The following is a 14,034-nucleotide window of genomic DNA, read 5'->3' on the forward strand; positions in this document are numbered from 1 at the left end:
ATAAAATACTCAGTAAATAATTCTGAATAAATGAACATGGCTACCAGTCCAAGAGCTACATGGCGTTATTGCTGGGCATCAACTATCTATAATCTAGGAGAGAGAAGGAAAGAAGAGGGAAGAGCAAGATCATGACTGGTTTGGTCATGCGTGCACCATGTCTTCTCATCTGAGGACTAAGGTGGCAAGGTTACTGGGTATGACGCTAAATTAACTTAAGTAGAATAAATGAAAGTGTTGGTTATAGTGCCCAATGCACTATACTTCTTTAGAAATAATGCCAAACAAAGTACACGACATTCGAACATTTATAATGTGAAGAATTGTTCCAAGATACTTACATGTAAAACTCATTGAATATTTATGACAACTTACTTTAAAATGTGAGTTTTATTATTATTTAAGTATGGTGAGATCAATAGATCAGGAGCTGCCACTGACAAATAGTTTGTTACTCATGGTTCCCCAGAGGAGGGGACATGGAACCCCACACAGGACCACAAGGGAAAGCATCAAGGTTACTTAGGAGGCAGAAGGGGTGAAAGGAAATCAGTGGACCACAGGCTACCGAGGTGGCCCCTCATTATTTGGTACCTGGACTTGGTGACAGGGGGGAGGAGGCAGTGTGAATTGCAGGAGCCTGATTTATTAAAGGAGATGGGTGGGGGTATGGACTCAGATTGGTTGGTTTGCCTATCAAAGACATGCTCACAGGCAAGCTGTTTGCTATCCCTAGAATTTAGCTAACTTTGGTGGGGGCATTCCTTTCTCAGGTACATAACGCTCAAAATGTCAAAGAATTATCAAATGAAGAGTATTTAAAAACACAATTAAAACACAACCTCACGAGATAGAAATTGTTATTATTCAAACCTTCAGATGAGCATGGAGTCAAGAAAAGGCTATGTAACTTCCCCAAAGTAACACAGGTAGGAAGCTGGGATTCAAATCAGATAATATGACTTGGTTCTTAACAGTCATACTTTACATACACAGAGTAAGTAACTATCCAATAAAACAAAAGGCCTACATAATACAAGCACACACAGTTCCAACAAGTCAATAGCTGTATTTCAAAGACCATAAGCATAAATATGTTGAATGATTCAAGTCTTGATGAGAGGTGAGTGAGGGGGTCATTAAGTGAGAGAATTTGTACTTTCTTTTTTATTTTATAAGAAAGTTTTCATAGATGAGTAGATAATGTGTTCACTTTTTTTTTCTTTTTCAATAAGAGGAAAGATACCGCTGGCCAATAAGTACTACTTACATTTGTATCTTTTAAATGCCCCAGTTTATTACAGTTTGTAACATGAATTTTCCATGTTAGACAGTGGGCTTGTATTGCAGGAGCTGTTTTATTTACCTCAGTATCTCCAGTACCTGTCATACAATAAGCATCCTGCCAAACTGTGTGAAATGCTAAAACTCCAGGGGGAGAGTTAATTAAACAGATGATGACATGATGATAGACAGATAGACATGCTGTGCAGAGTTTTTGAGGACAGTGACACAGCCTGGATTGCTCTGAACTTGGTGTTTTAAATACCAATTTCTTCCTTACATAATAGCTCAGAACTAACCATCAGGAGTGAAATAGGCTGAGACTAGCTCATGAGTGCACTTTGGTTGTTCAGCAACCCAGCAGAGTCCCCACATCATTGCTCCCATGGTCTTCATTTCTTAGTTATGCAGCTGGGAAGCTCATGGTTAGAGTGGTCCAGCTGTGCCAAAGCCAAGCTCAAAGAACCGGGAAAGATGATGACAAGAAACAGTGAAATATTTAAAGCTTACTTCATTTCTTATAAGAGCGTAAGGTTTAGTATTGTAATGAAATGCCATTAAACTTCTCCTTTGTATTGAATCAGCACATTTCTGTGTAGTGGTTGGTTCTTTTTACATCCCTTGATCTGTAGGATGAGATTTCTTTCTCATGGGAGAACATTTCACCAAGCATACTGGAGTTAATTGCATTTAGCTATTAAAGATTGTGAAATAAATGTGCATTGAATATTAGACTGTTCATACCACAGTCTTTTTAAGAAGCTGAAGAGCAAAAGACTTATTCCCACATGTTTGTTTAAATTTTAATTGCCTTTTAAAGAAACCCAAAAGCTTGTAGCCAAGATTTGCAGATCTGAGAATCTAGGTCATCATAATGGTGCAGGAATTCTATCTCTAGGACTATACAATAGTGGTTTACAAGAAATGATTTGAAAGACTTTTTCCCCCTATTTTTTGGTATGTCAATGAAAATATTTCAGAGCCTTATTATGCCAGGTGAGAAGATGGATTAGTCCTATTCATCACATTCTGCAGATTATTTCTTTTGGGTGCCTGCTTGTGTGCAGGTGGTTTAAAAAGCATGATTCATTAATAATTGCTAGAGCTATTAATTGAAAATGTAGACTTTGGACTTACTTTCTTCCTGCAAAAGGTTACAGCTTTTAGCTTTTGGCTTTGTATCAAGCCAACCAGGTCTGATTGCCCACTATCTATGTAGTAAAGAGAGAACAAAATGAAATAAATTTCTCTTTTTCTAATCTATGTCAGACCAAAATTGGCATGGCCTATTATTTTAAATACTTATTTGTTTTTCATATTTCTTCTCTTGTTCTTATTTATCCTCATGTGAATGTCATAGCAAAGGTAGGAAGATGCGAATTTTCCAGAATCCTCTGTTTACTGGGCAACATTATTTTTAGCATCTAGCCAGGCTAAGTTGCACTATTATTTACTATTTGTGTACGTTACTAAGAACTTTTACACTTATTTGCAGAGATAATTTCAGCCAGCAGCCAGTTACAATATATTTCTAAATATATTTGTCAAGGGATTTTCAAAACTCTTCTGATTTATACTAATAATGAAAACAATCTTCGTTAAGCACCTGCTGTGTAACAGCCATGTACCAACACTAGAATTACCTATATAGATTACACGAAAGACTTACTTCCAAGAGAGGACTAAGTTTGATTTTATTTTTAGTCATCACATTTTATAACAGTGAAAAATGAACTCAAAATCTACTCATTGCGTGTGTTTGGAAATGTTAGTTAGGAGCCATATTCCCAGATTTTATATTTGAATGTTTAGTTTTCCACGATAACCCTCTTTTCAGAAAATAATTGGAACATCTTATAAGAAAAAGTTCAGTAAAGGTAACTTTGTTATTTCTGGATAATTTTTCTGGCCACACCTGCTGAGAAGTGTTTCACGGTTGCTGAAGGTGGTCTGTCCAGCATAGATAACATAAGGTAGAAGAAAAAGCATTGAGCTGTATTCTAGGGCCAGATAGTAGGGATCTTACCTTGTGCTGAACAAAGCCATCTATGCTCGCTTTGAGCAGTGGCAAAGCAATCTTGATATTGCTGAAGACTTTTAGCCTCCCACTCATACAATGACAGATAAATTTTAGCTAGTCCTTCCTTGACCCTATGCTAAATCCTTTACAGGCACTGGTGTATTTAATCCTCATGACAGCCTTAAGGGGTGTGAAGCAGCTGAGGGATTAATATCACCCCTCCTGGAACTAGTTGGTCGGGGGTTGACCTTACCAGGCATCCCAAAAACATACCAAATAACAACATTTCTTAAATGAGACCTATTGCTCCTACCCACCAACCTGCCCTTTTAACCTATAGTATTTGCTACCTTTATACCGCTATCTTTTTCTAGTCACCAACTAGAAAGATGAAAGTTATCTTCAAGATAAGAATCTCCATTTTTATCTCCTAATTTCTTTTTTTTTTTAATGCTTCTTTTCTCTCTTCCAATCCTAGTGTTATTGCATTTGTCACTTAGCTCTTGGTATTTTTGCATAAGTCCTTTTACCAATCTTTTCTTTCCTCTTCAGTATTGTCTCACTGCAATATATGACTACAACACCGTCTCACAAGTCTGAGCATGTCAGACCCAACTCAAAATCCTTTGATTTCCTCTTTACATTCAATTTAATTATAAGAAATTATAGGTGAGAAGCTCTGTATATCAGAAATTTGATTACATGCTGGGCTAGTCATATATCCTTAGTTTACTAGGATAGACACATAAAAATTGTATCAATGTAACATACCATGTGCAACAAAATGTATGACTAATATATCTGGGTAGTATATTGTTTATCTGTAAAGACGTACTGTGAAGGGTTTTGAGCTGTGTCTTTAAAAGTCAGGTGGAATTTGTCGAGAATATGGAATAAAGGGATTCTTTCAAATATGCCCTAGGAAAATCCACTAAAAAGTATGCACAAAATACAGATTCCATTCATAGCATTCAGAATCCTTGCTTTTAATGATCTCCCACCATAATGAGACAGAATTAACCAAGTTTTCCCAAACATGCTGTATTTTTAATTATCCAAAACATGCTGCTCTTTCTTACATCTTGAATTACTTATCTTACTCAACCAATGGAATTTCTAAATCTAGTTGTTTTACTCATCACGCCTTCTCCCCCCAGCCTCTACTTCTGGGGGCTGCTAGTGTCTTTTCCGTATGCATTGAGTATTGTCCTAGGCCTAGTTCTTCTGATGGGAAAATGGCTACTTCAGGTCTAGGTAGCATGCCCAGGTACAACCAGGTCCTCTAGGTGAAACTCCAAGAACTGTATTTTGTAGAACCCAACTCTTCCCACTGAAAAAAGATAATCAGGATCTCTTTCCTGGAAATAGCATATTTTGAATTATGAGAGGCAAAGGCAGCTGGCTGGAAAGGAGGGCTTCAGCCTTCTGTTGGGGAGAGGTCCCTACAATGTTTTGGTTTCTCCGCTTTCTGGAGTTGCTTATTTAGCACAAAAATGAGCTACTTCACTGTGTGCTTCTAGTCAATCTTTCTTTTTTACTTAAGTTATTTGAACTTGGTTTTTGTTACTTGCAGTCATAAAAACCTTTAAGTGTGATATTCAAATATACTATCTAAAGTCATTAATTTTCTTGTATGGGTCTTTTGTTCACCCATGAATTGAGTGAGTGGTATGTAAGAAGTCCTCAATAGATCTTAAATGAAGAGATAAAGAAATGAATGAACTATGCACTATGTTGGGTTCAACTCCCAATTATCTAGGAACACTATTTAAAATTAATCAACCAAAATTGTCAATGAATTAAAATGTATCTATTACTTGGAGCTACAGAATGGTCATAAAAGAGATGCCATATCATGTTTACTGCAACATGGACTTCTCACCCCCTGTCCAATCAGATTAGTAGCACCTGGAGGGTCTGGCTCTCTGCCAATATTCTTTTTGGGTGGGCCTTGGACTGTCTGATGAAGGCCAAGGAGAACACTTCAGTGTAAGAGTGGAGGAATTAGGTACTGGAGAAAGGCTAGGGAGAGATAATATATCTGGCCCCAAGAGGAATCATTCAATACTGCAGGAAAAAAAAAAACAAACATAAAAACATAACAAAAATCAGCTGAAATGTAAAAAAATATGAATGGTTTTTAATAAATAGTAGGCTTTGGGATATTTTTGGAAGGAATTTATGTGATATTGAGTATGTTTAAACTATCATGTCATTTTCACACTTTGGTGTTTATAGAGCAATAAAAACAATCTGGGACGTTGTATGTCATTTTAACCACATACATTTCCATCATATCTACTTTTATTTTAGCTCTGATTTAGTCTTCTTGTTGGTATTTTCTTACACCATCTCTTTCTCACTTATCCACTGGCAAATCAAGAGCTGAAGATTATTTTTCTAGTTTCAGATAAAGTGTAATTTTTTGAATTTAAATTTTAGTTAAAATTGAAATCAATATTTTTCATGAGAAGGTTACTTCGGGTTCTACTATTTCAGGTGTTACTTCCTTCTTGTTGGAGTTATTTAACATTCCCAGGGGATAAAATTTAACTTCCAGTTTGAGTTAATGCAGCTTAGAGAGTCAATATACATACTGTCCTTCTGCAGAACTATAGGTAGAAAATGCTTGGTGTGAGTCAGGTAAGGGACTAATTCATTAGGATAACAAATCTGTCAGGCTCAAAACCTTTTTGTTCAAGACTCTAATGACAGAGGAGGAACCACTTTTTGAAGCTTCTGAAATGTTTTATGAGTTCATTAAAATATTACTATTCATTAATGGAATTTACACTTTCAAATAAGCAGCAAGGGTGGACTCTGATTTTATATCTTGCTTTGAGTGTGGGGGTGGGTGAGTGTGAGGGGAAGAGTGGCTAATGTTTACAAAGGACTCAATAAGTTTTAAGGTTATACACAGTACTTTTTTCAGCAGTAGTAAACAATTCTTCTTGAGTACAAATCTAGTCAGTACTTTCTTATAAAAAATATTTTTCAGTTATCAAAAAAAGTAGAAAACATTTATACATTAATGTATATAACTCTTGGTCTAGCAGTGGTCCTCAAACTTTTTAAACAGGGGGCCAGTTCACTGTCCCTCAAATTGTTGTAGGGCCGGACTGTGGGCCTCAGGACAAGTTGGCTGCTAAACAGGACAGGCAGCGGCGGTAAAAACACTCAGCGGGCCGGATAAATGTCTTAGGCGGGCTGCATGGGGCCCACGGGCCGTAGTTTGAGGACTCCTGGTCTAGAGCCTTAGGTTCTTTATGTTAAGTACATACTTAAAACAGTGGATGATGTGGTCTCAAATTATGGAAGAACATAAAATCTTTAAAGATGTGTTATTCTCTATATACATAAAATTGCCATGTAATATGTTTTCATTTTTTGAGATGAGTTTTTTTTTTTGATATGGAGTCTCATTTTGTCACCCAGGCTGGAGAGGAATAGCACAATCATAGCTAACTGTAATCTTGAACTCATGGGCCCAGGCATCATGAGGCTTTTGTATCAGCCTCCTATCTCTGGGAGTAGCCATCAAAACCTGCCATCATGCCTGGCTAATAGTTTTGTTGTTTGTTTTTTGGTAGAGATGGAGTCTCACTATGTTCCCTGGACTGATCTTGAACTTCTGGTCTCCAGTGATCCCCCCCTCTGGCCTCTAATGATCCCCCCTCTGGCTTTGCCCTCCCAAAATGTTGGGATTGCAGACATAGACCATTGCACTTGGCCCTGAGAAAATTCTTCACTTGCCTGAAGTTAGGGAACCTTATGTTTAAAATATTGTTACTTAACTTCTGGTTTCTGCTCTGACAAGTAAGGAGTTTAGAAGTCACCGGCCTCCGTTAACATGAAGTAAAAAGCTAAAACACACTGAAAATTCAATAACCCTTCTTAAAACCATAAGAGAAGTGAGGTTGTAGGGCAATCTGGTGCTCCTCAAAATGGAGAGAGACAGGTGGATAAAGAGAATCACAGCTTGCGGGAATTGAAACCCACTAGCAGAAGCCTCCCAGAGAACCAGTACCAGGGTAGAAAAATCTCAAGTACAATTCATGAATTGCTGGAAACTCAGCACAAACAACTCTTAGAACAATGTCCAGAGGGGTGCAGTCTTAGACAGGTCCCCACATTTTTCTGAATTTTACCACCAGGAGCTCTCTCAGGTCCCAGTTCACAGTGATTATTGGATAAAGGATCTCTGGGCTTCTGGTGAAGATGGAGTCCCCCATGCATTTTGACTATGCCAGAATATTCTGTTCTTTAGAAAACTTTCTCTCAGGAGAAATGATTTTATCAGAGCCTAACCTGCTATGGTGTTGTCAGAGCCTCATCAACCTGGAAGAGGGGAAATATCCAACTCCAGCTTCTTCTAGACTTTCAACAACAAATTACCAGGCATACTAAAAAACAAAACACAGTTTGAAGACACTGAACAAGCCTCAAAACTAAAGTCAGATATGGCAGAAATGGAGGAAAGTTTTTATTTATTTTTTAAATTTCAGATTAATATAAGGATACAAGTGATTAAGTTACATTGTTTGCATTTGTTAAGTAAAGTCTGAGTTGTAGTAGAGCCTTTCATGGGGGGCGGAGGTGCTTACATCGTGCCCATTAGGTGAGCAATCTCTCTCCCTCCTCCTCTCTCTTTTCTCCCCACTTACTTGAATTTAATTGTGTTTTTCTTTCAGGTGGGTGTGTAGTTGGACATCTGTTGGTTTCATAATAATATTGAGCACACTGGATACTTGCTTTTCTATTCTTGTGATACTTTACTAAGGAGAATGCTCTTCAACTCCATCCAGGTAAATACAAAAGATGCAAACATATGGAATGCTGCATGAATTTTCATGTCATCCTTGTGAAGGGCCATGTCAATCTTTTCTGCATCATTACAATTTTAGTATTTAGTAAGGTGGTACTCACTGATAAAGTGTGTACCATACCAGAAATTCTTTAAAAACTATGATTAATACACTAAGGGCTTTAATGGAAAAAGTAGCAACCAATAAGTACACATGGATAATGTAATCAGAGAAATGGATATTTTGGAACAAATAAAAAAAATGCTAGACATCAAAATGCAGTAACAGAATTAAAGAATGCTTTTTTTTAAATCAGCTTATTAGTACACTGGATATGGCTGAAGAAGAATCTCTGAACTTAATAATATCTCCATAGATGCTGCCAACACTGAATGGCAAAGAGAGAAAGAGTGAGCAGAATATGTAAGAACTGTGGGACAACTATAAAGGATGTAAATGGATGTAATCAGAATAGCAGAAAAAAGAGAAAGAGAAAAAGAAACAGTAGAAATATCTGAAGGAATTGGTGACTGAGAATTTTCTTAAATTAATATCAGACACCAAACCACAGATGCAGGAATATCAGAGAAGACTGAGCAAAATGAAAACCAAAAAAGTTACACTTAAGCACATTATATTCAAATTACAGAAATATGAAACATAAATAAAAATATCTTGATAAAATCCAGTGGAAAAGAATGTCTTACTTTCACAGGTGCAAAGGTAAGAATTACATCCACCCTTTCTTCAGCAGCCACGCAAGCAAGGAGAAAGTGAGGTGAAATAAAGTGCTGAGAGGAGCACCAACCTCAAATTTTTTATCCTGTGAAATTTTTCTTCTAAGGATAAAAAGAAATAAATGTTTCTGAGACAAAAAGAAAATTGAGAGAACTTGTGAGTAGACTTGAATTACAAGAAATCTTAAAAGAAATTCTTAGAGAAAAGGAAAATAATATGAGTCATAAACTTAGCTTTATGTAAAGAAAGGAAAAACAGCTGATGAGGAAAATGTGAAGGTAAAGTGAAAACTTTTAATTTTCTTCTTATTAACTGACCTAGTAGGTAATAGTTTGTTCAAAATAATAATAGCAACAATTAACTCTATAGATGCTTATATCTATGTATCTATCTAGATATGCTTGTGTATGGGTGAAATTAATGTCAGAATGATACAAGGTATGGGAGGCAGGAATTAAGATTATTTTGTTATTATAAGATACTTGTACTACCCATGACATTGTATAATTATAGTGACATTTGAAAGTGGACTTGGATCAGTTGGAAATGTATAATATAAATTCCAGGGAAACCACTAAAAAAAGCAAAAATTGAAGTATACTTGATATGCCAAGAAAGGAGAGAAGTGGAATTATGTAAAAGTCTCAATTAAAATTCCAGAAAGACAGAAAAATTATGAAAGACAAAAATAGCAATAAAGAACAAAGGCAACAAATGGAAAATAGTAACATACACAGCAGATAGTAACTCAGGTATATGAACCATTTTGAATGTCAATGTTCAGTTAAATAATTGAAATACAACAATTAAAGCCAGGCATTGTCAGAATGGATGAAGAAAATAGGATCGAACTATTTGTTTTCCACAAGAAACCCACATATAATAGTATAAAGACACACATAGATTAAAAGTAAAGGGATGTAGAAAGATATACCATACTAACACTAATCAAAGAAAAGTGGGAATACTTCTATTAATTTCAGAGAGAAGAGATGGCAGAGCAAGGGAAGTTATTGGTTAGAAAAAGGTATTACATAAAGGAGTCAAGTCTCCAGGAAGACATAGCAATCTCTAATTTGTATGTGGCTAAAAGTGGAGCATCAATATATGTGAGGCAAAAGCAGATGAATTTCAGTGAGAACTAGGTTAATAAACAATTGTTGTTGGAAATTTCAACCCCCTGCTATCAGAAATGAACATATTTAACAAGGAAAAAAATCAGCAAGGATGTAGCTAAACTCAACACCACCATTAATCAGCTAGCTATAATTAATTAACATCTATCATCAACTTAATTCAACAATAGCAGAATACACATTATTCTCAAGTGCATATAGAATATTCAGCAAGGTCTCCACATTCTGAGCCATAAAATATATCTCAATAAATTTAAAAGTATAGGAATCCTACAGTGTTTGCTCTCAGATTACAGTGGAATTAAACCAGAAATCAGTGAGATAAAGGTAACTGGAAAAATTCCAAAATATTGGAGATTAAACAACACTCCTCTAAATAACACATGTGACAAAGAAGAAATTTCAAGAGAAGTTAAAAAATATTTTAAGCTAGATAAAAATGAAAATATATCTTAACAAAATTTGTGAGATGCAAATTAGAAGGAAACTTGTAGGATTGAATATATACAGATTAGAAAAATAAATCTAAATTAATAATCTTAGTTTCCACCTTAGGAAACTAGAAACAGAAGAGCAAATTAAATCCAAAATAAATAGAAAAAAAAAAAACGGATAACAAAAAATAAATCAGGAATTAATAAAATTTAAAATAGAAAATCAATAGAGAAAATCAACCAAAAAGCTAGTTCTCTTGAAATGATTGATAAAATTGATACATATCTAGCCAACCTATCTAAGAAAAAAGAAGAGACAAGGAGGACACAAATTACTAATATCAGATATAAAAAAGGGAACATCATTATAGATTCCATAGACATTAAAAGAACAATAAGGGAATATTATGAAAAACTCTGTGTTCACAAATATGATAACTAGACTAAATGGATCTTTCTTTGAAAGATTACAATCTGCTAAAATATGAGAAGAAATAGTCTAAATAGGCTTATACCTGTTAAAGAAATTTAATCAATAATTAATAACATTTCAAAACAGAAAGTACCAGGCCTACATGGGTTCACTTGTGAATTCTACCATATGTTCAAAGGAGAAATTATACTAATTTTCTACAATCTTTACTAGAAGCTTTAAATAGCAGGAATACTTTCTAACTCATCTAGGAGGTCAGCATTATGATAAACACTGAAACGAGACAAGGGCATGACGAGAAAACTATAGACCAACATCTGTCGTGAACAAGATGCAAAAAAATCCTCAACGAAATGTTAGAAAACTGAATCCAATGATCTATTAAAAAAACCCACCATGGCTCAGCGCCAGCCACATGCACCTAAGGTGGCGGGTTCAAATCCCCAGCCCGGGCCCGCCAAACAACAATGATGGCTGCAACCAAAAAATGGCCAGGCGTTGTGGCAGGCGCCTGTAGTCCCAGCTACTTGGGAGGCTGAGGCAGGAGACTCGCTTGAGCCCAGGAGTTGGAGGTTGCTGTGAGTGTGATGCCATGGCACTCTACCCAGGGGGGGATAGCTTGAGGCTCCGTCTCAAAAAAAAAAAAAACCCACCATGATTGAGTGGGATTTATTCCAAGTATTCAGGATCATTCAACATTTAAAAATAAATTAATGTGATGGATCACATCAATAAGTAAAAGAAGAAAAATCACACAATCATATCAAGAGATGCAGTAAAAAAAATTGACAAAATCGAACACTCATTCATGACGAAAACTCTTAGCAGACTTGGGACTATAAGATTTACATGAGTTAAACTGATGAAAAATACAAAACAAACAAACAAACAAAACCCTAAATAATTGGAGATATGTTCCATGGTTAAGAATAGGAAGACTTAATATTGTCAAAATATCAGTTCTTCCCAACTTGATCAATTGTGTTTCAACACAATTCCAGTCAAAACCCCAGCAAGTTATTTTGTGAGTACAGAAGCACTATCTCTAAAGTTTGTAGTGAGACGGTATGCAGCATAGCCAACATACTATTCAAAAAGAAAAACAAGCTCAGATGACTGCCACTATCTGACTTCAAGGCTCACTATACAGCTACAGTAATTAGAAAGTGTGGTGTTAGCAAAAGAACAGACAAATAGATCAATGGGGCAGAGCAGAGAGTTCAGAAATACACCCACACAATACAGTCAGCTGATCTTTGACAAGAAGCAAACACAAAACAATGGAGCAAAAATGATCTGTTCAACAAATGGCATTGAAAGAACTAGAATTTCACATGCAAAAAAAAAAAAAAAAAATAAGAAGGAGACGAAAGAAAGAAAAGAAACTAAGCCCAGACCTCACCCCCCTCACAAAAAATAACTCAAAATGAATTACAGACTTAATTGTAAAATGCAAAATTATTAAGCTCCTAGAGTGTAAAAAAAGAGAAAACCTAAATGACCTTGGCCATGGCAATGATTTCTTAGTTCCAATTAAAGGTATGATTCATGAAGGAAATAATTTGTGAGTTGGATTTTATGACAATTAAATGCTTTCTGCTCTGTATAAGACAATGTCAACAGGCTGAGAAGGCGAGCCACAGACTAGGAGAAAACATTTGCAAAACACACATCTGATACAATATACCAAAAACTCTGAAAGCTCAATAATAAAAAAATGAAAAACCCAATTAAAAAATGAACAAAAGATGTGCACAAACACCCCACCAAAGAAGATATAACAAGTAAGCATATGAAAAGGTGTTCAACAGAATGTATCCTTAGGGAATTATGAATTAAAGCAACAAGGATATACTACCACTACACACCTATTAGAATCACAAAAATCCAAATACCAGAAGTTGGTAGGATGTGGAAGCAACAGTGATTCTCGTTCATTAAGGAAATGCATTGTTAGAACCACCGTGGAAGACAGTTTGGCAGCTTCTCATGAAACTAAACATATTCTTATGTATTCTCACCGTGTGATCCAGTAATCATGTTCCTTGATATTTTCTCAGATGAAATGAAAACATATATCCACACAAAAACTTGTAAACAAGTATGTAATACAAGCTTTATTCATATTTACCAAACAAGATGTCCTTCTGTAGATGAATAAAAAAACTATGGCACATCTGGACAATGGAATGTTTATCAAGGCTAAGAATAAATGAACAATCAACCCGTGAACAGGCATTAAGGACCCTGACTACACCTGACAGAAGCCAAACTGAAAAGGCTGTGTACTGTGATTCCCGCTGTGTGAAAACCTGGAGAGGAGAAAACTATGATGATAATAAAAAGATCAGTTAGCAGTTGCCATGGGTGGGGATAGGGGCGGAAGGGAGGAAGAGGCAGAGAACACAGGACTTTTAGGGCGGTGCAACTGTCCTATACAATATTACAATAGAGGGGACATGTCACTATATATTGATCAAAACCCATAAAATGTACACCACCGAGAGAGGACCCTAATGTTAACAAGAAACTGGGTAATAACGATTTGAGTGTAGGGTCACTAATTGTAATAAACATACCATTCTGCTGGTGGATGCTGATAGCGAGGGAAACTGGGGGGGGCGGGGAGGAGTAGGGGTTCATGAGATCTCTGTACTTTCTACTCAATTTTGCTCTGAACCTAGAACTGCTTCAAAAAATAATATTTATTACTTTAAAAATATATTTTTTCTGGCTTAGTGCCCAAGTGGTTACAGTGCTAGTCACATGCACTGAGGCTGGCAGCTTGGGCCTGCTAAACAACAATGACAACTGCAGCCAAAAAATAGCCAGGCGTTGTGGTGGGCGCCTGTAGTCCCAGCTACTTGGGAGGCAGAGGCAAGAGAATTGCTTAAACCCAAGAGTTGGAGGGTTCTGTGAGCTGTGATGCCACTGGACTCTACTGAGAATGACATAGTGAGACTCTGCCTCAACAACAACATCAAAAATATATATATATATATTATATATATATACATAAAACATATATATTTTCTGTTTTAACTTTTCTGGTAACAAGTTGATAGTCTTTTTTTTTTTTTTTTAAAAAGGAAGCATCTATTAAAAAAAAAAAAAAGGAAAGAAAAAGAAAAGGAGGAAGAAGAGCTCTGATTGGATTCAATTTCACTCTAAGCTTCCTGGCAGC

General features: G+C 36.0%; 1 non-coding gene across 1 annotated transcript; it reads right to left on the reverse strand.

Annotated features, from left to right (window-relative positions):
* Positions 1-8,126: 8,126 nt before the first annotated feature.
* On the reverse strand, positions 8,127-8,231 carry LOC111727016. The gene has a single exon (XR_002774664.1). It is a non-coding gene; the product is annotated as a U6 spliceosomal RNA (small nuclear RNA).
* Positions 8,232-14,034: the final 5,803 nt, after the last annotated feature.

The sequence above is a fragment of the Otolemur garnettii genome, unplaced genomic scaffold (assembly GCF_000181295.1).
Source record: "Otolemur garnettii isolate 467f Iridium unplaced genomic scaffold, OtoGar3 scaffold00090, whole genome shotgun sequence".
NCBI classification, from domain to species: Eukaryota; Metazoa; Chordata; class Mammalia; order Primates; family Galagidae; genus Otolemur; species Otolemur garnettii.